Below are 24113 nucleotides of genomic sequence, written 5' to 3' on the forward strand. Positions count from 1 at the left end.
AACTACCACTACATGACAAGATGATCACAAGGTAGAACAAAACATATTCAGCTTTGGAGATGTAGACAGCCTAATAATATAGGGTTATTCAAATAAGTGAATAAAACAAAACACAACTCCAGGTATGTTTCTGAGGAGTTAACAACATTATAACATGGATTGAAGCTCCCAAGAACCCATTTTGTGTAATATAATCTCATGGATCAAGCCCAAAACTATTTAGCAAAGATTCATCTTTGTTTTGATAGTTTTAGTATCGATAGTATCTGGGTATACATTTTTTGACAACCCCAATCTACCAAAAGTATGTCATTTTATTCTTTATTTGCAGTGGAACAAGCACTTTTTATGTTGTGATGATCTTGAGTGAAGAATGCATGTGACTTTCAGATAATACGACTGAACAGCTCATCATTCCCAGAAAGCTCCCATTGTAAAGTCTCTCATGTTCAGATCTATAGTGTCTCTGTAAGCCCTCCTCCTGTCATAGACTGGGTGCCAACACGCTGTGGCAGGTCTAAAATGGGCTATGATCAGGGCTCATCTGAGGTGAGTGGCACAGATCGATAGCATGGCAGCTGTGCAGCAGCTACAAATCGGACCAAATCCCCTCACCTTAGACTTAGCTTAGAGGAATTTGCCTCCTGATCCCTGGATTTGACTACTCCCACCGTCTCAGGAAGTGTCTGAAACAAGATGAGCCTGAACTGATAAAGCTTTAGCGTGGAAGATAGAAAGAGAGATTTGTGGAAGAAGATTTGTTTGTACAGGTCAAATTAAGTACAGGCTAATGTTGTATGTTTTTTTGGAATACTTTTTTGTCAAGTACTGCAATATATGTTTGAAAAGTAGGACTCACACTGTAAACAACTACAGAAGCATCTGAGAGGAGACTAAAATATTAACTAATCAGAACCAAAAATTTTGAATTATTATGTTTATAGAGGTCTAAACTACAGATACACATTTTTTCAGTATATAATTTACAATCTACTAAGGTACACACACGTGCAATTGTACATTTTTTACTTCATTGACTGGAGGTCTATAACTCTTTAATTAAATGGTAGATATATTTAAATTCAACTCAAGTTCTGATGGTTTCTGTGTTAATTATAAGATCTATTTATCCAGGTTTGAGAGTGAAGAACCTCTTAAAGATTTCACACAGTTGTATCTATCAGTTGTATGTTTTTGGGGTTGTTTTATGTTAACACCGTCATAGATCTTTATTAGTTAGAATGACTGAGATCCATCTTCAAGAAATATGCTGAACATTTGACATTCCAACTGTTGAAATCCCCAGGTGACTTGGTCCAGCTGTGTTAAAAGAGGCATCCCGGGGCCAGCTGGAGAAACAGGAGTCATGCAACTGTGTGTAAGCGTCTGTATATTAACACAAATATATACTTTTGTAGGTTCTTTTGTCTCACAACCTTAAAGGGGCTCAACATGATTTTTGTCATTGGTAACTCGTGACAGACTGGTCTAGTTAAAGCTGGGATACATGATTTTTACACAATGGAAGGAGGTATTTTAATTTGTCTAACTCGTCACAAACTCTCACAAACCCTTTGGTACATTGTTAATATTATTTTAGAGTGCGCATGGACAGCTTTATTTAGACAGCTAAGTAAAACTGGTAAAACTGTGGTGGACCAAAAACAGAAAATATAGACATTTACAAAAAAAATTTACAAAAATTTTAAATGTGAACTCCAGTCTCTTTTCTCACACATTCCTAAGGTCTGGATTCTCCACGGGGATGAGTTTATAAGCACATTTTAGATGCAGCTTTCAAGACCCAAAGCAAAGTTTTAGCCAGTTTTAGCTCTACAAAAAAAGAAACAGGTATAGTCTCTTGGAATCACGTACAAATTAAACACTTTGATACCTTTAAAATTTGAAGTTGTATTATTTAGCCTGAATGGATTTATGGCAAGGAGAAAATTCAGTTTGTCGAATGGACAAAAGTTAGTTTGGTTGAAGACGTTTCGCAGCTCATCCAAGCTGCTTCTTCAGTTCTGGTCAGAATGCTGGTGGACACATCTTTATATCTGTCTGTAGATGTGTCCACCAGCATTCTGACCAGAACTGAAGAAGCAGCTTGGATGAGCTGCGAAACGTCTTCAACCAAACTAACTTTTGTCCAGTCGACAAACTGAATTTTCTCCTTGCCATGGATTCTACCTGGACGACTGAGGGATTCTTCATACATCTCATGAATGGATATTTGAAATATACAGAAGTTAATTTGTATATTATCATTACCATTGTTTGCTGTCTGTAGCGATGCAAAGTTTTTCCCATTTTCCTTATGCATTACATCATAATTATTCACTGCAATAAGTTTACAAGGTCTTCCCACAATTTTTAGAGGCCAAAGCCATGATAACTAGCATGCTAACATCAGCCTTCCTGGTGCACTGAAAGCAAAAATGCTTTATAAGTAGATGCCGACAGTACACATTAGGGATGGGCATGATTAGTCGATTAATCGATAATTGATCATTAAGAATTTCATCGATTACATTCATTTTAATCGACAAACCGAATGTAGGTTGCTGTGAGTAGCGTGACCAAACAGGGGTCCGTACATGTAGTCTCTCTGCACTCAGAAGGAGTGAGCAAACACAAACAGTAGGTCAGTCTGCAACATACTGAAGCACAAATGTGTATTTAACGATGATTTGTACAAGAAATTCCAGGCTTTCCGTTCTGTTCGGGACAAGTGGGAGGCCATGTGCACAGTGTACAAAGCAGCACATATGTTTCAGTGTCCAGTGGGAAAAAGCTTTACCAGGTGAGAGTCGCGCAATGTCGATGACGAGTCCCCACCTCCCACCTCCTGTACAGTGTCCTGGTTTTGACAAATGCAAATATGGTCACACTAACCTGTATTCCACTGAGTCGTGTCGCATCAGCGCACAAGAGCTGTTTTTTTTCTTCGCTTAATTTATGCAAAGTAGCGATGCGGTTTTAAGTTTTGTTTCTGTGAGACTTGCGCAAATCTGCATTAAACACATTATAATGTCAAACAGGCTAATGTGGCTCTAGAGTGGTTACGGTTTATAAGTTGTAAAGTTGAATTTATTTATGCAGATTAGTAGTGCAGATAGTAATAATAATGATGATAAATTTTAATATAAAAACCGTTAATGATTAATCAATAATCGATCGTTAATTCTTCCGACGATCGATTATGAATATTTAATCAAATGCCCATCCCTAGTACACATCACTTTCATTTTGACTTTAAGAGCTGCTTTTTACCATATATCTGTGCCGCAGCAAAACAGATTTGACTACATTACATGAAAAAATTCTGGTACTGCCCCCAGCGCTGTTCCCTGACAACAGTTCTAAGCACTTAAGTCAACATACAACTTTTTCCATTTCCTCTTCTTGCTCTGACCCAGAATCAAATTTGCTCTCCATGTATATGCTGAGAACCAGTGTTCAGAATCACATTTACAAAATGAGGACACCAAATTATTTTCTTTCTGTTAGCGCTGTGTTCTTGTGATGGATTACAGCTGTACCATCTCCTTCTCTGCTTTCCCACACAATTCATAAACCCGCTACATCCAACTTTGTCAAAAGCGCAACTAATTTCAACTCTGACAGTGTTGTTTGAAGAAAAAACACCAGCGTAACAGCTCCCAACAAGCACAGTACATCGCAAACAGTGTGTCACGAGAACTCCCATTGGAACGCACATTACAGTTAACAGAATCAGACGGGTAAACAATTACTTCTGCTCCTAAACAATATGGCAGTGATAGCAAGGAGAATTATGGGAGCTATAAGGACAAAGGAAGGGGGAAGTGGGAGCCCGCGTGTATAATTTACATCTTGGATTTAATAAAGCGTAAAGTAATGCTGCTTCTCTCCTGGGGCCTCTACGCCTGAAATATGAGATGAGGGAGAACGAGGGAGCGCACAGAAGGGACGGTGGAATTTGGAGAGAGGTACTGTATCAATCCTCTGATTATCTATAAAACTTAATGAAAAATAAGGGTAGTGATTGCGAAACAAATGTATAGACACACGTGAGTACACAAGGGTAAGGAAACTTAGTGGAGTAGTTTGTCTTTGCAATTACGGTATGCTAATGCTGTCTTCAAGTCAACAAGGAGACCGAGTCATTACATAGGCTGGATAAAAATGTATTTATAGCAATATATGCAGAGATTGTGAGTTGTCGAGCATTGCTGGATAAGATATTACAAAGCTACCCCAGTGCCAGTAATAAGTTGTATTAAAGGCACAGTCCAGTCCTTTCTGGAGGTGGCACGTCACCTGCCAAGTTAGGCTTTCATAAATCTAATCAGATCTAATGATTCCATGGAAATAGAAAGTTAAAACTTTACTTTGGAACATTCTCCATCAAGATAAATATGTTTTATGCCGTACTCCTTTCTCATTTTCATCTAACAGAGTAGTTTGTTTGTTTACCCTGACATGTTTCGATTGCTGTCAGTAGTCATCAACAGAAGAGTTATGTGATGTTGCTGTGACATCTTGCCGGCTGATTTACACAGACTTTAGTGTGGTGTTCCTTCTGGGAGAGAAGGACAACAGCGCTCTCTGCAGTCCAACTTCTTCAGAACAGTATCACAAGTGTGGGAAAGCAAGAATGCCCCCTTGTCCCGGTTTAGTGTTTACTGGTAGATTCCAGGTTTACTAGTGTATTGGTTATTTCATCCTTGTCTGTTCGATGAAAACCAAAAAAATTATTTGAAGAAAAGAAGACCAAATGAAAGTTTTTATCCCATACTGTTGAAGAATATAGAAACATCCCCAGAGAAACAAACAGAAAGTGGCCCTCCTCCAGAAAATATAGTCAAATTTATGAAGATGCAAGCCCACTCATAGTAAGAATGCATGTTTTTCAGTGCAGTAAAACAACCAAAATGTTAATAAGAATGCTTTTTTTCTAGTTTATTTTGACAAAGATGTTCCGTATTGTGAAGTTTTCAAAAAGTATAATTTCCTAATTGGCCTCGGATTATTCCTTTTTTGGTGAGCATTTGGTATTAAAGGGCCCATCTCATGCAAAATAACTCTTTTCACATTATATCTTCTGCACATATACAAGCACAATTTGGGTTTTGGAACATCCATTACACAATAGTTATGAAATCTTACTGATTTCTTGGAGGCAGTCACAGACCACGAACTATGAAAGGCCGACTCTTGCTCATCCCCCTGCCCATCCTGAGAAAGCACAGGCTCCACCCTCCAAATGTGACGTAGGCTCTGAGTGAGCCGCCCTTCCTCCGTCCCACTCAGGGAGGGAGGGGGAGACAGGCGTGCCCCCTGACAGCGGTAGGAATAAACTTTTATTCATCATGGTGATACAGCGCATTCAGTCGCATGTGTTGGACCCAGAATCAGACGAGGACTTGGAGGTGCACGAAGCGCAAGCACCACGTTGGCATCAACTAAACATTACTGATGGGTAAAGTATTGATAAACGCTAGTAGATAAACTTATTATATCGTGTACACTGCAGTGTAGCTTATGCTGTCACTTTTGTTTAGGTGTTCATGTGGGAATTGTCAGCCGATGCGGGGTGGAGGTGGTGGAGCGGGAGAGGGGGGCAGTTGCGAAGCGCCTTATGCTACGTCAAACGCGTCATAGGTGTAGCTGGCCACGCCATCGTTGTAGCAGCTTTAGTTCGTTGTCACATGGGAGGGTGGCAGAAATATGCTGCAATTTGTTAAAAAAAACACCAAATCAATCTAAAAACCACTTTGGGTACATATACAAGACCCACACATCACTCTTAGAACGCTCTGAAAAGTTGATTTTGCATGAGATGGGCCCTTTCAACATATAAGAAAACCCACTTCTTCGTAGTGGTATGTCAGTATAGCAAGCAGTGGATTTTCATTTACTTAATTTTATTGTTGAAATATGGCTATCCTACATATGTACATAAACCTCAAAGATAGAACTATACAGGAAACTAAAATACAACTCTTTAGTTTATGATGAGGGTAAACCATTGTGACAGGGTTAAAAGCTCATAAATGTGAACTTTACATAATATGTCCCTTTTAATGGATATAAAATTGGTGGTCTTAAAGAGCCTGTGTCTGGGTTTTATATCTGCTATAGTTAAGGAAAGCGAATAAAAAAGGAAGAATGATATTGCATGACCTTATACAGTGACCATGAGTGCCGCCATAATTATAGTTTTATGATTTTGCGTGGGGCTGCTTATCTCAACAGCAAATAAATTCTACAGACTGCAAAGTGGAAGATGCATTAGTCATTTTTTGATGCACATGATCACTGAACATTTTACACAAATCAAACTACTTTACATCATATTTTAGTGGTGAGACTTTTCCTCAGTTCCGCCTTGAAATGAACAAAATTACTGCTTAAATAAAAGTGCCAGTCACAACAAGGTGGAAGCAATTGAAAAGGCTCCTTTGTTGAATGAGAATCCTAAAAAACAGCTAACAAAAATCCCTCAGTAGTCCAGACCAAGACTAGATCAAGATCTGGAGATGGGTCTCTGGGTACTGCACTGTTCCTGACAGGTTTCCCCAGCAGTATTGTTTCACATAATTGAAACAGGACAACAAGGAGAGGGGAAATAACAGGAATGGCTTGAAAGGTGATTTGCTGATAAAAACAGACAAGTGAATAAAGAAAAATCAATTTTGTCTCCCTGGTTAAAATGTGCTATAGTAGTTATAACTCTTAAATAAAATAATGCTTACATATTTAGCATAGACTGTATATAAATGGACATAGCTAACTTGCAAGGCATCGCGATCCAAATAGACAGTGTGTATAGGAGCGTTTCTGGCTCCTTTGACTCTGTTTCCAATTGACTTTACATTGAAAAATCTCCACCGCTCTCTCTGTAACTGCTGCTGTGAGCCTCGTCATTTTGGTCTTAAAATGTTTGCACTAACTCGCTCTACATTATGGAGTTTGTATTTCGTGATTTTGTACATTATGTATTTTGAGGACTATTGAGCGCACCTGAACATAAGCCGCTTCAACAAAATTTTAACAAAATTCTTAAATTGTACATATATAGGCCACACCTTAATATTAGCGGCAGGTGTCCACGTCTTCAAGAACGTTTTCAAGTTCGGGTCGTCTGCTTTTATCGCCTCTGAAAGCGTTTGTTGTCTTTTTGCATTGAGTCAGTTCGTCACGCTGCCATCGCCAAAATCTCACCATTGACTCATTGATGCCGAGTTCACATGCAGCAGCTCTGTTTCCTTATTCCACAGCCACATCAATTGCCGTTAACTTAAAAGTTGCATCATCTGCATTTCTTCGTGTGTTTTCCATGAGGAGGGTGTGTGCATGAAGCGCAAAATAACAGTTGAAAACACAGTCAAACTAGAACCTTCCTCGGTGCATCACCCCTGTCTCTCCCCGTGCTCTACTGCGCATGTCTCCAGCAGAAAGAGCCTCTGTCCTGTCTGTATCATGTCAGTGTCTTGGAGGATTTCAGCCGATTTCAGACTCTCTCGGAGGCGGGACTTGTTCTATCAATCATGTATGAGTGGATGTCCGGCTACTGACATTTGAGACGTTTCTTCTCGTCATTTACACATACTGGTAAGACGTATCCCCCTCACGAATGTTCATTTAACATCATAACTTATTTTATCACACGGCGATAAACTGTTTGAGTACACTGACAATATCGCTAGCTAGTGTAGCAACTTCATGTTAACCCTAGATCCATGTGTTAACTGCACAGACAGCGGCATTTTCTGCACTCAGGCTGCATGTATCCACTGTGTTATCAAACCATAGACCGTATATATGAATGGACAATGTGCCAAACAAAGAGTCCATCCATATATTAGCCGCATCGTTTTATTATCCACAAGGTTCAAAGTGTGATAAAAAAGTAGTGGCTTATAGTCCAGAATTTACGGTAAATAAATTCCTATTCCTTGTATAGACCTGGCTCCTATAACTGCTAGCCTCTTGAGCTTCGTTTGACTGGAGCCAAACGCTTTGAGTGGCATCACACGTCCACTTCTTTATACAGTCCATGGTACTCACCAACAGAAGTTTTGGTTTGGAAACTTTAGAGAAATCACCTATCACAAAAACAAAGAAAAAATGTTACGCACAAGAAGTTTGACGTAGCACACCATGCAATTTCATTAAACTAAGTGGTATTGCAAAAGCTTTGCAAGGCCCTGGGACGGATGTCAACATTCTAAGACATGTACAAAGAGGCCACTCATTTTCATGTATTTTGGTAATTGCCACTGTTTTGCATCATCTGCCTCCAAGACAACAAAGATATTTAGAAATGAAAGTTACAATCACGAAGCATGTAAACAGATGTATCTTGTAAGACTGCATAACTGTGACAAGCACTTTGCATAATATTCAGACGACTCACTGCTCAACTCAAGGCCGTTTCGAGAAGAAAAGCTGTTGGTACTTTGCAGCTGATGTCATCAACATCTCCTGGGGTCTGATGCTAACTGTATGCATGCTCTGTCTGAGGAGATGTTAGACTTTAATCTGTGCTTTATTTTGACACAATCTGACCAAAAAGGTGAACAGGTGATCTTATTCTTAGTCTCTCTCAAATAACTCACAAACTAGCTAAAATTGGCCAGCAGTTTTTTCATTTAGTCGCTTTCACCTTTTTGTTGAAAATCAAACACCTAAACGAGACCATGAAAGCTCGAATTGACCACAAACTCCTGAAAATGTACTGTTTTTTGTTTTTTTCAGACAATCTTAACATTTATTTGGCACTATTTACAAATGTGCCCACTGTGTCTCCATGGTAACATGTGAACACTGCGCCATACACATACATGTAGAGCACCCCCAGCATGATGTCACTGCAAGGTATTTATACAAGAGCTGGCATGTGGGGGACTTCAGAAGGGCAGATTCTGTGTGAAATGGGGCCCTGACCTCATGTCCTAAGAGGCCCCCGGGGGTCCAGAGCACTTAGCATGCTAGTGACTGGTGGCCTGCCTGATCTGGACCATGTTAGAGCTTGGTTTGTGAGTGGTGTGAACAGGCTGTCTCAGAGGGATAGCAACTGGAGGCTAAAGTGGTTTGAGCTGAGAGCAGTGTGTGGAGTAGGAGTAATGAATGTCACTATTAATGTATGTTACCACAGTGTTTCATGTGTCATTTGTATTCATGACATGAAAAAAGCCAGGCTATACTGATACTTTGCAGCTCATGTCAACATTCCCTGAAAGAGTGAAGTTAACTAAAGCGTCACACACTGTTACTCAAGTTAGACTTTAATCTGTGCTTTTTTTTAAACACCTTCTAACCACAAAGAACTGATTTAGCTGGAGCTACAACAGGGGAGCTGATTTGTGTGGTTAAACAAGTCCCTCTTGAATCAGTCACAAACAAGCATGCATTAGACATCAGACATCATTTTTCAGTTGTCACTCTCACCTTTTTTATTGAAAATCAAACACCTAAACTGGACCAGAAATACTTGTTCGAAAATCATTCCATTTCTCAGGTGAGCCAGACCAGCTGTTTTCAATAGGTGAGGCGCCACACGGTTGGACTAAAACAGGACTGATCCCAGGACTGAACTAGGACCAAACCAGAACTAAATCAGGACTAAATCAGAACTAAACCAGGACTAAATCAGAACTAAACCAGGACTAAATCAGGACTGAACCAGTGCACCCACGTAGACCGTCGGGTCACCGCAGGCGAAAGGACCGGCGCAGAGCTCTGTGTCTCATATGGAGCTAAGCGCAGACGCCGCCCAATCCCACTTTGCAGACACCCTGCTTCACGGTCCCAGTGTGGGTCCCAATGCAAAACAGTGCGGCACGGGACACATTTTGAAAGCTCATTGCGGGCACGGGTGGGAGCGGAACTGCACAATGTGGCTCAGGGTTCTCCCACTCTCTCTCTCTCTCTCTCAATCTCAAGTCCAAGATTAGTCCTGGTTTAGTTCTGGTTTAGACCTGATTTAGACCTGGTTTAGACCTGGTTTAGACCTGGTTTAGACCTGGTTTAGTCCTGATTTAGACCTGGTTTAGACCTGGTTTAGACCTGGTTTAGACCTAGCTTAGTCCTGGTTTAAACCTGATTTAGTCCTGGTTTAGACCTGGCTTAGTCCTGGTTTAGACTTGGCTTAGTCCTGGTTTGGTCCTGGTTTAGATTTGGCTTAGTCCTGGTTTAGTTCTGGTTTAAACCTGGTTTAGTTCTGGTTTAGTCCTTGTTTAGACCTGGTTTAGTCCTGGTTTAGACCTGGTTTAGTCCTGGTTTAGTCCTTGTTTAGACCTGGTTTAGTCCTGGTTTATACCTGGTTTAGACCTGGCTTAGTCCTGGTTTAGACCTGGTTTAGTCCCGGTTTAGTCCTGGTTTATACCTGGTTTAGTCCTGGTTTATACCTGGTTTAGTCCTGGTTTAGTTCTGGTTTAAACCTGATTTAGTTCTGGTATAGTCCTGGTTTAGACCTGGCTTAGTCCTGGTTTAGTCCTGGTTTAGTCCTGGTTTATACCTGGTTTAGACCTTGTTTAGACCTGGTTTAGTCCTGGTTTAGTCCTGGTTTAGTCCTGTGTCCTACTGACAAGTAGCCTCAATTAGGCCTGCATGAAGTTGGAAATGATTTGCTGTTTCAAAGATGCATTTATTTCAAAGGCCTGTGTGGGGTAGGGCAGGCAGATTTTGGGCAGGGGCTCAGATGTCTTTACCTACTCACATTCACCCAATTTGAAAACCCCTGCGCTAGACTAATCAAGTAACAAAGTAATAGCTTGTTTCGGCTCAGCATGCATGCCAACACATGTTATGTATTTCACAGATTCTTTGCATTATCCGCTGGCTTCCTGTAAAGCAGAAATACAATTGAAAATTTAATGAACAAAAGGACAAAAGTCACACACAAATCCTGCGCTAGCGAAGTGTACACATGCAACCACCTTCAGATACATCATACATATTTACAAGAACCAGTGTGTCGGGGATCAACCTACATCAAAGTGAAATACATATCTAACGTTTCAATTTTAATAATAGCACGAAGATTATTGGCTCCTTTAACAGTGTAAAGTCTTGTTTTCACCAAAAGCATTGACCCCATAGTTCAACACTGCTAAGTACTGCAAAAATTATGTCGTGCACCTGGATCCAACCATAAAAATAATAAAAACGCAGTAGGATTCAACTATAAAAATAAACCACCAGGATAAATACATCAAAATGCTTAAATCCTTAGTCCCAGATTGTTGCATCACAGGTAAAAATCCAGACTTCTCTTCAGTTTTTAAGACCATAAACCAACTCTGAACTTGTTCTGCAGTTGAATTGTGTTCACAGCAAATGCATTGCTCTTTAACAAGGCCTAAGGGATTCATGCGTTTGTTTTCCCATTGTTTATTCCCATTGCTGACAGCAGAGAGAGCACTAACACCTAAATGCCTCATTGGAAACTGAGGTGTAGTTTATAAAGTTTTTTTTTTAAAGTAGAGATTTTTTTAAACTTAGAAAACTTGAAATACTTGACTAAAGGCATGTTAAAAAGCGAATTAAATCCACGAGAATGCATAACGTGTGTTCTTAAATAACTATACAGTGCTTTTCAATAGCTTTTCTTTTTCAGCACAAGTGGAACATTTCGATTGCATATACGCCACGTTCAAATAGAAGCCGGAACAATGCTTTCCGGTGCTGTCAATATCCTGGCATTCATCACTGTCTCCGATACGTGATGAATTGAGGCAGCACTTCACCAGGGAGCAATTATCTCTCACAAGAGTTGATGTTCTACCCACTCACTCACAGCATGCAGCCTTGTTGATTCAGATCATCTTCATCATTTACAGCCTACTTACAGTGCTTATCTCCTGAATAGATGCTGGTAACAACCCGTACGTCGAATATGCAAATGTATGGACGCGCTTTTTGACTGGCCTTATACGACCTGAGAAACAACAGGACTCAAATCTATGAAGATGTCACATTTGGTCAGTTTTACCGACACATAAAATTCTAATTCTGTCTAATTAAGTCAATTTGTTTGGGCCAAGCCTGTGCAGTTTGAGATTTTAAAGGTGCACTGTGTAACATTTTGATAGTGGGTCTGTCATATTCTTGTTCCTGTGGAAATGTCATTGCTCTGATTGGAATGTTCCACGGTATGACATTAAACTGCTCTACCTTACATTTATTTAATTGCAGGTGGTTTTACAGCTCAAAAATCCCTTGAAACAGGCATTCTGGCTGTGAGAGGGGCCTCAACACAGATCTGACCTGTAACTTGGTCGAGTTTGGTCTCCATGATGATAAAAAAGTTTTAATGCAATACTGGGAAACATTCCAGACAAACCAATAACATCTCCAGGGAGAAAAGCTAAAAAGTTAAATGGTCACATTTCTATAGCTTTTCTACCTTCAAGACACTCAGCGCACTTTACATCAAGGAAGCACTCGCCCATTCATACACCAGTGTAGGCAGACACTTGGGGCAAGGTGGGTTAAGTGTCTTACCCTTGAAAACACTGGTGCTATTCATCTGTGGGAGCTGGAATTGTACTGCCAACCTCTGGATCAGTGAATCTGACCACTCTACAAATGATGCTTTTATGTGGAGAGCGGAAATCAAACTGCCAACCTTCAGGTCAGAGGAAGGACCCTGAAGAAACTGAGCTACTGCCCATTGATATAGAAATGTCTGAAACTCATAAGGAAATATTACTTCTTTCCACTCATGGTGTGATATTTTTTAGCAAACTTCCTTCAGGTAAAGGACAGCACTCATCCGCCAACACAAAGGTCAGATGATTGCTTCCCGCTTGAACCAGAGCATACTGTCATTGTGTCCTCAGGCAAGACACTTCACCCATCTTTCCTACGTATGAGTGAGGTGCGTGCACTGAGTCATTGGTGGTGGTCAGAGGGGCCAGTGGCACAGACTGACAGCCTCACGTGTGTGTGTTAGTTATTCTCAAACGTAGCAAAGGATCATGGTCTCTACAGTTTTCTCTGCTTTTCAGAATACATTCAGGAATAGCAGCATACAGTTTGATGTACTGTAACTAGGGATGTGCAAAAATATCAAAATATTGTATTGTTTAATGTGATGATACAGTATGTTTCTATTGCCAAGAGTATTTTTTGGTATATTTTACTACGTTATTTCATTACAGAGCTACAGTTTTGTTGCTTGTTTAGTGGAAGGAAACTCATTTATGCAACACATTTGACATTTTCACTGCTTTGATGATTTAAATGTTTGTGTTTCATATCAACTTTGGACAAGAAGTGGTTTAACAAAGACTTTTAGTATCACAGACATGATTTAGAAATTATTTTTTATTGAACCACATCGATTTGAAATATATTGTATCGACTCGAAAGAGCACTGTATTGAGATATGTATCGTATCGTGGCCTATGTATCGTGGTATGTATCGTATCGGCAACTTCTCAATGATACAATTAGGGCGGGGTAACATTATTATTGTCAAACATCCAATATTTTATCACAAATATCGCAATGTACTTTGTTGTCAAACTTGATCCAAGTCTGGGCGTCTATCGAAAGATGAAATGATTAACCCAAAGCTAGTTAAGCAATACACATTTGGTAAACTGTGAATTAATAGATTGTCAGAAGGTAATACAATACTCATTCCTTTGATTAGTTCTCCCCTCAAATTAAAATGAGCAAAGACCATTCATAAGTACTTTCAGTGATTAAAATGCATGAGGCAAATGTTCCACTCTGCAAAAATCAATAGATAAACAGTGGCGTAGCGATTTATCTGAGCATTTTCTATTCCAAGATGATATCATACGCACAGAAGACTGCATCTATCTCCCAACTGAATCGCGTCTGCAAGTATGCACCGCATTCATTAGAACCATTTTATTCTTATTGATAGTAAAACAATGGTTCAGTGGGAACATAAGCTCCATTGGACTTTCTCACAGTGCGGTTCTCAGCCTGGCCTGCTGTATGGGGATGTGCAGGGATCATTTATCTGTGTAATCCTGAACCTTGGTCTCCCTAATCTTTTAATACAGAGGGAGTTTGCAGTCAGGGAGGAGATACAAATTCATAAAAGAGTGGAAAATGTGGAAGAAAGATGACGCATGTCTGAGTCTGAATAGTGAAAGTGTACGTGAGAGAGTGAAGTGAATTGTATGTACATTACAGTAAACTTGAATGTAGCATAATGGCCTTATAGCTAGAAAGTCCACAGTTTGATTCAATTGAACATTTGATTGCCCTCTTATCTTGTCAAGTCGATCCACTAATACTGAAAGATTACCAAAAGGAGCTCCCTTAGAGATAGGGTGAGGAGCTCAGGCACACGGGAGGAGCTTGGAGTAGAGCTGCAGCTCCTCTACAGCCGAGAAGGGTCAGCTAAGGTGGCTCAGGCTTCTGTTTTAGATGCCTCCTCTTAGTTGACCTCGGAATGCCTTAGGGCTCCCTGCAAATGAGTGCGGACATCCCTCCTCACCTCTGTGACATTACCGTATTTTTCAGACTATAAGTCACACTTATTTCATGGTTTGGGTGGTCCTGCGACTTATATTCTGGTGCGACTTATATATTAAAATTTTGGCACTGACAGCCGCGAGAGGGCGCTCTAGCCTTGTGTGCCAGTATCTGCTACTCCTAGTACTCCTGTACCACTGTCACTTTGAGCTTTAGTGCACATGTTTCCTGCAGAAAGAGCCTCTGTCCTCTCTATATCATGTCAGTCGATCGCACCATTACTTCTGTACCACAGAAAATTTTAAATTTAAACAAACTTATAAAGACTACTGAGAAGACTGAACACAAATGCCTCCAAAAATAAAATCTTATTTTGCAGATTACAATCCGCAAACAGTGAAATATGCAGCCGAAAATGGTAATCAAGCAGCAGAAAGAAAGTTTGGAGTTGTGACAACCTGGAGGGTACGCCATGCAACTTTCCTGGAAGTCACTGGATGCAAAGCCTGGACTTCAGTGACAAACGAAACCATCCTGTCGGGATTCAGAAAGGCCGAATAATTCTAACTGGAACTGATGCTGAGTCTGATGACAGCTACGCAGAGGAGGAAGCGGTGCTCTGTTTACGTCCGAAGGTCACGGAGTTGCTCAGAAGTGGTAGAGAGGATAGAGAATTCAATGGATTTAGTAATTTGAAGTGAGACTGAGAGTTTGGTAATATGTTATATGTTACATTAACAGCCTGTTGTTCTCTATTCTATTGTTATTACTATAACTTACCTTTCAAGATGAAATGCCAGTTCCTGGTCTCTGATTTTATAAACAAAATTTCCCCCAAAAAGTGCGACTTATAGTCCGATGCAGCTTAAATATGTTTTTTTTTATTTTTATCTTATTTACCCATTTTTTTGGCTGGTGCAACTTATACTATGTAGTGAAGTAAATAGAAATGGTCTGTGTACAGTCTAATACCTCTTTAACCCAAGCACATCCAAGTGACCCAAAATATTGTATGTAATGACATAACCACCCAGGGGCACCAGAGGTGTGCTTTTTTCACCACAAAAAAAGCAAAAAAAGTTACTTAGGAAAAACAAAAAGACCTGAAAGGTAGCCCTGAACAATAATCAAATGAACGCTGGACAGACTGGCCTCTCCCCATGACCCATGATCAGGCTGCAGTAAAAGAGAGAAAAACTGTTCAAGATCATCAGTAACACCACCAATGATTTTCCATCGACCTCTCTGTAATAACTTAATATTTTAATTAGGCTTGAATAATAAATACAATAAAGAGACAATCTTAAAGTACAAAATTCATTCTGCCCACTTCACCAGAGTGCGGTTTGTTAAAAGCCTCTGTTTTTACTGGCTTGTCCAGGACTCTGCTCAGTGGTCCATGCACAACACGTCTCAGACTCTCTGGACTTAACCTTCTCAAATGGCACCAGTCTCACCCTGCTGACCACGGGAGCCCAGTGACACATATTCTACTCTGTACTCTACTCTTCCGTGAAATATCTGCACGCTGGGGCTGGTTATAGGTTACATGATAATCCTTGTATTATGCACACTTCAGTACAACTTCATTTGTATGTGACTGATGATGAACAGAGAGGCCATCGGCACAGAAAAGCTGCCACATCTCTATCAGTATGCCTCACGAAGGACTACGGACAGTGCATAACGCTATTCAATCTAACTGAAGAATAAAGATCAGAGATAGACAGTCAGTTGGTCAACATATTGGGCAAATATTTTAACTTTTTAGTGTATCGCTATCCGCCTAAATCTCCAGAGGAGACCAAGATTTTGCTTGGCCCAACCAGCTGCCTAAATGTGCATGAAAAATATGTATAAAGCTTTATTTGAAAACTTAGGTGAAGTAAGGGTATCCCAAAAATGTGACTACACGGCTCTCTCCACATGAAAAATGTAAAAAGCAACATTTGTACTTTTTTATTTCATTTGGTGGGATAGTCCCTGCAGTAAATATTTATCAGCATTTTACATCAGTCAAGTGGCAGTTTGTGTAAAAAAATAAATAAATAAATAAATAAAAAATACCTATGTCATCAACACAAAAAATTCCATCCAAGAGACACAAGGGAGGCACTTTTCTGACAGTTTAAAGCCTCCTTTAATAAACTAAAGGTGTGTCAGTTAAGGTAAGAGTTGGAATTACCTCTACATATATCATATCTGCTGCTCATGTCCATGCCCATGTATGTAAATATAAGAATAATTATAATAATATATTTTTTTTAATAATAATAAAATATAATTTTAAGATGCGACTACCTGAGTTTGGGGAGGCGTGACTCAACTTTGTGCCTTTGTGTGCGATTTTGAAACCCACTGTGCGACTGTGAGCATCTCTGTCATATGGTACCCACCAAACATCAGCCAATAAAACGGAGCATCAGGGGCAGACGGAGCAACAGAGACAGAGGCACAATATACAAACTCAGGAAATAACAAAAATAATCATTACTCGCCTCTTGAAAAGTTGAAAATGTAAACTGCAGCATCTCATCCACTTTATCCATAGAATTTGTCCTCTGTATATAATGACGCACAGTCCACAAAAGATCGGAGATTTAAAATCTCTTCAGGTTCTCCTCATGTCTGTGAAGTGCGCTTTTTGTTGCACATTTAAAGTATCGTTAAAGACCGAAAAATCCTGTAGTGTGTGGTGGCCTTTACACAACTAAAAGCTATGAATAAACAATGTTGCATAATACAGGACCTTTAAATGTTATATATTGCTTTATTGTTCAGAAAAATGCTGTCATTGTTTCAGAATATGTACTCAGTGTGAACAACTATAGTCTTGTCGTGATCAGCACCAAAACAGGGGTGCTAATCTGTGCACAGCTGAATGCTATTTTTGGATGTTAAAAGGTAAATGGATCTGATAGGGGAGGAAAAAAAGCTCTTTGTGATTTAGACAATGATTAATGTGAAAGAGCTGAAAACCATGACAGAAGGAGCACTGCCAATGTGTGTGTGTGTGTGTTTGTGTGTGTGTGCGTGTGTTTGTGTGTGCGCGTGTGTGTGCGTGTGTTTGTGTGTGCGCGTGTGTGTGCGTGTGTTTTGTGTGTGCGCGTGTGTGTGCGTGTGTTTTGTGTGTGCGCGTGTGTGTGCGTGTGTTTGTGTGTGCGCGTGTGTGTGCGTGTGTTTGTGTGTGCGCGTGTGTGTGCGTGTGTTTGTGTGTGCGCGTGTGTGCGTGTGTTTGTGTGTGCGCGTGTGTGTGCGTGGGTTACCGCAAACTGGACCATAACGCTACATTCATTTCATGAGGAACAGTAGGATGGATTGTCACAGCACAACCTATTGAAATAAAGTATTGCAATTAGCAAACAGCAAAAACAGCAACAACAACAAGAAACTTATTTTAAAAAGTGCAAACACTGTAATCTTTAGACCTGAAAATGCATGGAAATCTTGGTTTAGCAGTCTTTTCTTAGTTAATGCTCTTGGACCCATTTCAGATGAGCACTCTATTCAGAATCCTACATAAATCACAAATCGTAATACTTGTCAGAAAAATCTGAATTAGATTTAATTTCTAAAAGCCTGCAACCCTCGCATTTGCTCTATTTCCAATATAGCCAGTTTTATCTCACAAAATATGAAACCTTTTTTCTTCCCCGTAATTTAAGCAAATTTTAAAAAATACAATCTTACAACAATACAGTATTAACATTGTACATCCATCATGTTCTTTGGATTCTTCATACTGTAGAAAACGAAAAACAAACCAAAGTGTGTGTATGTGTTAGTTGTTATGGCGTTCAATGAGGGGACGAAGAAGAAAAAAAGTAGGATACCTGATATGCCAGATATGTAAATTGAAGAGTTTCCAAGCTAGTACTGTTTTTATTTGTATACTGCTTCACATTTGAGTACCCCAGCTGCTACAGTGCCGACAACAGATGCAAGATGATATATACCAAGAAAAAAACATATATATATATCTATATATATATATATATATATATATATATATATATATATATGAACAGGAAAACAAAAAAAAAAGAAAACTGCACGTCTCCTCTGTATTCAACTTTTACACCTTTTTCATCCTCCAGCACTATCACTGACCACTGACCAACTGCCAGATGACTTTCACTATTTGATCTACATTTTTTTCTCTCAGCCCACACACAAACTTCACCATGTCATCACCTCGGCAACCTTCTCTAACACCAGATCTGTGGAGTTTGAATTCCCTTTGTCCGGGTTTAGACTGAACAGCTGCAGCCAGAGCCCATAACCCCGCTCCCTCCAGGAAGTGACTCACAACCAACTCTGACCCATGACCCCAAAGTACCATACAGGGTCATGAAGTAGCAAGGCTTGTTACACAGTTGGCATTGTTCTTCTATACCCCCGGAACTACTGCTCGATTCCATGAAGTTATTCTTACTTTGCCTTGAGCATCCAAAGTATGACAATAAAGGGCTTATATTATGCTATTTTCAGATTTGTTATAATGTGGTTTCCTCATCACAAACATATCCGGAGTTGTGTTTTGTTTCATTCACACATGTTTAACACAAATCCTACATATTTAGACTGAGTAGTGAAGTAGAAGTGCTTCACTGTGTTTTAAAACTCCATACACCTTCACTAGAATCATTTGGAAGATTTCAGCCCTGATCTAAACATAAAAGGAGCTGTTAACTAGAAAACTCTAGCTTCATGACATCACAAGGTGGAACAGAGCATTTTGAGCTTTGGTGATGTAGACAGACTAATAATAAAGTACTCAAACATGTGTGAATGAAGCAAAACACAACTCAATCTCTGTTTTTGATTAGGTAACAGTAAAATAACTAATAATTAGAGCTCACAAGAATCAATTTTGTGTTATATAGGACCTTTAAATGTATCTCTCTCCATGGTTACACCACCAGGCCAACTTACAGGTCAAATCTGTGGAGATGTGGCCACACTCAAAATAAGAATACAAGTTTTTCAAGTTTTTAACAATACATATTCCTGTAATTCAGGGGTGTCCAAACTTTTTTCATCAAGGGCCACATATCTAAACACAGAGTTCTGATTGAGGGTGCTCAATACAGTGAGTAATTGAAATATGTCCATGTTTTTTTAACATATTAGAATGAGCCATCAGTCTTTATTCATGCTAAGATCCTTAAAACCACACCCTAAATATTAAATATTAGCTTTATCAAGGTAAATTTTCAACAACAAAAAAAAAAGTAAAAAGTAAATTTTTAATTGATGCAACGTAAATTCACCTGTGTCTGTCAAAAATGTGTCTGAGGGCCACATTAAGCCCACGGGCCATAGTTTGGACATGCCTGCTGTAACTGAACATATGCAGGATATATTAACTTAATGCTATACTGTGGAACATTCAAGGCAGCGCAATATCTCCATGGAGGCAACACCTTTAATTCATAAATATGTTAACAGGTTTGTGTCACTGCCAAAAGTCTAATCAGAGGATGAAGTCAGTTTCCAGGTTCTGTTTTGTGTGTGCGTTGGTGCCAAGAAGTCATTACAATAATATGGACGAATGATAAATGTTCAAGTTATTGCAAGATGAAAACATGAAAAGCTGACCAAAGAAAAGCAGGAGTTTTAGACAGTTAGAAAAGTAATGGCCAAAGATTAGAAACAGGGGCTGGACTCTATAGGATTGCAGTGATTTGCCGATTAATAGTGACTAGTCAAAAAATAAACCATGATTGTGTTGTAATTTGATGACTGGACTTATATAGACTCTAAAAACACATACAGAAAGAGCTTTTAAAATAGTTACATTATTAAATCAAAAGGTTAAAAAAGAAAAAGTACTTTTTAAATTTCATCAATAACATGCAATTTACTCATAAATATTCTCTATTTAAAAGCATTCAGTCACTGGTCTGGGATTCAGAATACATGCTTCTTAAATACTTTACAAAGATGTGAGTCTAGTCCTGTTTTCAAATGGTCAGTCTATATCAGACATTATAAAGGAAAAACATGGGTCTGATGCTAACCCAAAACAACATCGTGCACACAGTATCGTTTTCCAAAAAGTCTTTGTTTACAACAACTCGCATAAATACACCATCGAGCGCTGTCATAACTACGCCAAGCCTCTGGGCGACACCTGGATAAGATTCAAACCTGTAGCATTTATTTCATTACAGTTGTAAGCATTACTCAAAAATACCTTGAAAAACGTGCATTACTGAGCAGGCTCGCCTCTTCACAGATATATTAAAGAAGTGGCAAAATTGTTGAGCTCAGATTCCTCATTTGTCTCTGGTCATGGATATGATACATCAGCTTTGTGCAAATGCAAACACATGAAAATGTCGGCACCAGAAGAAATGTGACTGCTGCTCTGATGCTTCCACGATCATCATCAGAGCAAAAGGGAAACATTGGTCACACTTTTGGCGGGTCAGCTCCTAAAACTCAGTTTATCTCACTTTACGCGCAAACGCCAAACGGTAGTTTCCCAGAATCTCCACTCTAGTCGGAGTTTTTAGAAAGATTCGTTTTCAGAGGCGATAAAATGGGTACAAATGAAGTGAAATGTCTCCATTTTTAAAAATACCCATGTACGTGTAAATGGGTCTGAAAATACTGTGGATTTCTGTAGAAATCTGAGTAAAGCACTAAGCTCTTTTATTTGTAAATCACAATTGACCAATGAGCTGCTTCGAGTCACATTCAAAAAAGACGTGGGGGACCAATCTGGATAAAAACAGAGAGCTATCATTCTGGGTTTACCAGGCAGTTCAGTCATCACATTTTAAACTTTATTTGGTTGATATTATATTCAGAAAGTCTCTGTGTACTATGAATAAAAGGGTTATTAAGCAAGTGTGTTCAGTCAATTTACAAAGCCTTGATATTACACAATAATAAAATAAAGCACAAACGCTATTAATAGAATAGTGTTGGCTTAAGTAATTAATTTTCTGAATGAACTAGAAAACTATATTGCCCCAGTTCCAATATTCACTAAACACTTTTTTCCCCTCTGAAAACATTTAACAAGTCCAAAAATGTCCTCCTAAAGAAGAATTATAGTTTACCACCATCTATCAACAATCAATGATGTTAATATTTCTATAATCTATAATATAAATTTAAGCAAACCAATTTTTCTTCACACCTTTATTGTAATCTCCAGGTACTCTTGCGGTGCGATTACTCCATTACATCAAATTACTAAGACATACAATATTAACACGTGGAATGAAAATGTTGTACACAATTTCCATGCAGCTTCCCCAACTAACTAGTACAGATGGACATTTTTCTCTAGATAATGTGTTCGCTACATCCCAGGCACTTACAGTAGCTCTCATTTTGTATTCCCATCTCCTCCAGCCCTTTCCGAGATGATGTACTCGGAGCATTTCCCATGGATAAAATGGATTTAAAGATTGAAAGCTCACTTAAGTGCATTTGACAGAGACTCCTTCTGAATCTGTGTACACACTGAAGGAGGCCGCCATTCAGCTTCATTTATGGAGAAAAGATCGGATCACAGTCGGACAAGAAAGGAGGAAAGGAGGAAATAGGCAGTGACACGTCGCCTGAATGACATGTTTAATCGAACAGAAAATTGAGGTAGAATTTTCAGGCCCAGAAGTAATGAACAATCATCCATGCTCAAATGTCATCTTCTGCAATTTTACCACCTTCGATTCATGGAAATAACTGCTTTGTTCTTAGTCTACGTGAGAGTCTTTTAGATATGTGCACCCTGCCATCATGAACGAGGGAAAATATAGTGTAAGTATAGTGGTCGATGATTGACTTTTCAAAACTATGAACTAAACAGGGCTTCAGTGAAAAATAGTGGTACAGTCAGTGGTATAAACCTTGCATCAATACTAGGGATACACAGATACAGAAACTGGTATCGAATATCGGCGCCAATCCATGAAAATTTGCTGGATCAGATATCGGCTCCAACATATCAGTTCTGCAGATATTCTGGTTGGGGCTATACACTGATGTATTAAGACTATTTACAAGTCATAGTTGGTCCAGAAAGTCTCATAATGTTTGAGTTTTTAGTACAAAGTTGTTCTGTAGTTACTTGAAAGGTAAATAAGAGCTACATAACACAGTCTGTCTTACAATATTTCTTGTTTTTTTTAGTCTGTTTTTAGTCCCTGCACTGGTATCTGTAGATATCGGGTTTCGGCAGATACTTAAAGGTTGTATGGAGAATTTTTTTTTAAGTTTCAAATTGTCAATGAAAGTTTAAAATACCATTACAGAGACGCAGCAGCCTTGTAATTATGATGACCAAAAAAGAAAAGAAAATCTATCAACTGTGGATGTAGTGAGGCCATATAAACATCAGCCAATAGATAACGAGGCTACCTCATTTTCTATTGGCTGTTAGGCTGTCGATCAAACTCCCTATGTTTCTAGTGTAACTAAGCGTGCGGGGATTATGTGGTTTATGTAGTGGTTCTTAGAGGCTTTTTCAAACTAGCTTCCTCGCAATTCGCACAAAGTTTGTTGCGATGGCGGACGAGAATCCACAACCACTTCACCGCAAAAGAAAGTCTGTTTTTGAGGTCGCTGAAAGAAGAAGAGAAGGGGAAAAGGAGCAAAGCCAAACTGAGGTGATTCTTGGAGATTCCTTCCAGCGATTGCGCGACTGAAGCAAATTATCGCAAAATTATTTCTAGACAGGTCACTTCAACAGTAATTCTGAACGCGCACTGGCTATAAACAAGCGTGATTTCTAGAGTCAGGAGGCGGGAGGAGGTGTTTCTACTGAGGGAGCTGTGGAGGAGGGAGGTGGTGTCACGCATGCATAACATTTGAAAAAGGACTGTCGCTGTATTTCTCTTTCCTTAAAAAATCCTCTATACAACCTTTTAAGCCATGGTATGGAAATCAGTATCAGAAATGAAAACGCTGGATCGGTGCATCTCTAATCAGTGCATTGTGTCATTGTGTCTCTAAGCAAGTCACATCACCCACATTATCGCTCCACAGCAAGAACGTCCTGGATTTAGTTTGCCAAATAGACGAGTGTAGCTTTTCTGTGTTGATCTGAACTGTTCTCTTTTATAATTCATAATAATTATTCGTGTTTTTTAAGGTTCTATAGTACACACAATGGACTCTTGAGAGCTTTCAACGTTATCATGTTGTTACCGCCTCAAAAACAGACCTGGAGTTGTGTTTTGTTTCATTCACAAATGTTAGTTAATGTTGAGTAATCCTTTAATATTAGTCTGTCTACATCTCCAAAACTCAAAATGCACTGTTCCACTTTGTGATGTCATGTTTGCTGTAGTTTTAAAGTGAACAGCTACCTTTTACCTTTAGAATTTAAAACAACAGTGCAGCACTTCCTGTATTACCACATGACATCACAATTTGGAAAATAAGTCAGGCTAAATTTGCAGGGTTTGTGTGTTAAACGTGTGAATTAAACAAAACTCCAGATGTGTTTTTGATGAAGACATAACATTATAACACAGATAAAATAGCGTAATATGGGCTCTTTAATGACATTGTATTTTGTTTTTCACGCTTCTTTCTTATTCTGCGAAGCACCAGCGCTCTGATTTGTGCCAACTCTGTGTGTGTACTCAGAGACCTCGAGTTTTCCTAATCTACCAAAAATCTTTTGGGCACATGGGCTA

The 24113-nt window shown here is 39.2% G+C and overlaps 1 protein-coding gene across 1 annotated transcript in view; it reads right to left on the reverse strand.

Annotated features, from left to right (window-relative positions):
- LOC110166364 (matrix metalloproteinase-17-like) overlaps nt 1–24113 on the reverse strand; it is a 165388-nt gene that overhangs the window by 92890 nt on the left and 48385 nt on the right. The window lies entirely within an intron of this gene.

The sequence above is a fragment of the Boleophthalmus pectinirostris genome, unplaced genomic scaffold, assembly GCF_026225935.1.
Source record: "Boleophthalmus pectinirostris isolate CB_2022bp ecotype Guang Dong unplaced genomic scaffold, ASM2622593v1 HiC_scaffold_18, whole genome shotgun sequence".
In the NCBI taxonomy this organism is placed as follows: domain Eukaryota; kingdom Metazoa; phylum Chordata; class Actinopteri; order Gobiiformes; family Gobiidae; genus Boleophthalmus; species Boleophthalmus pectinirostris.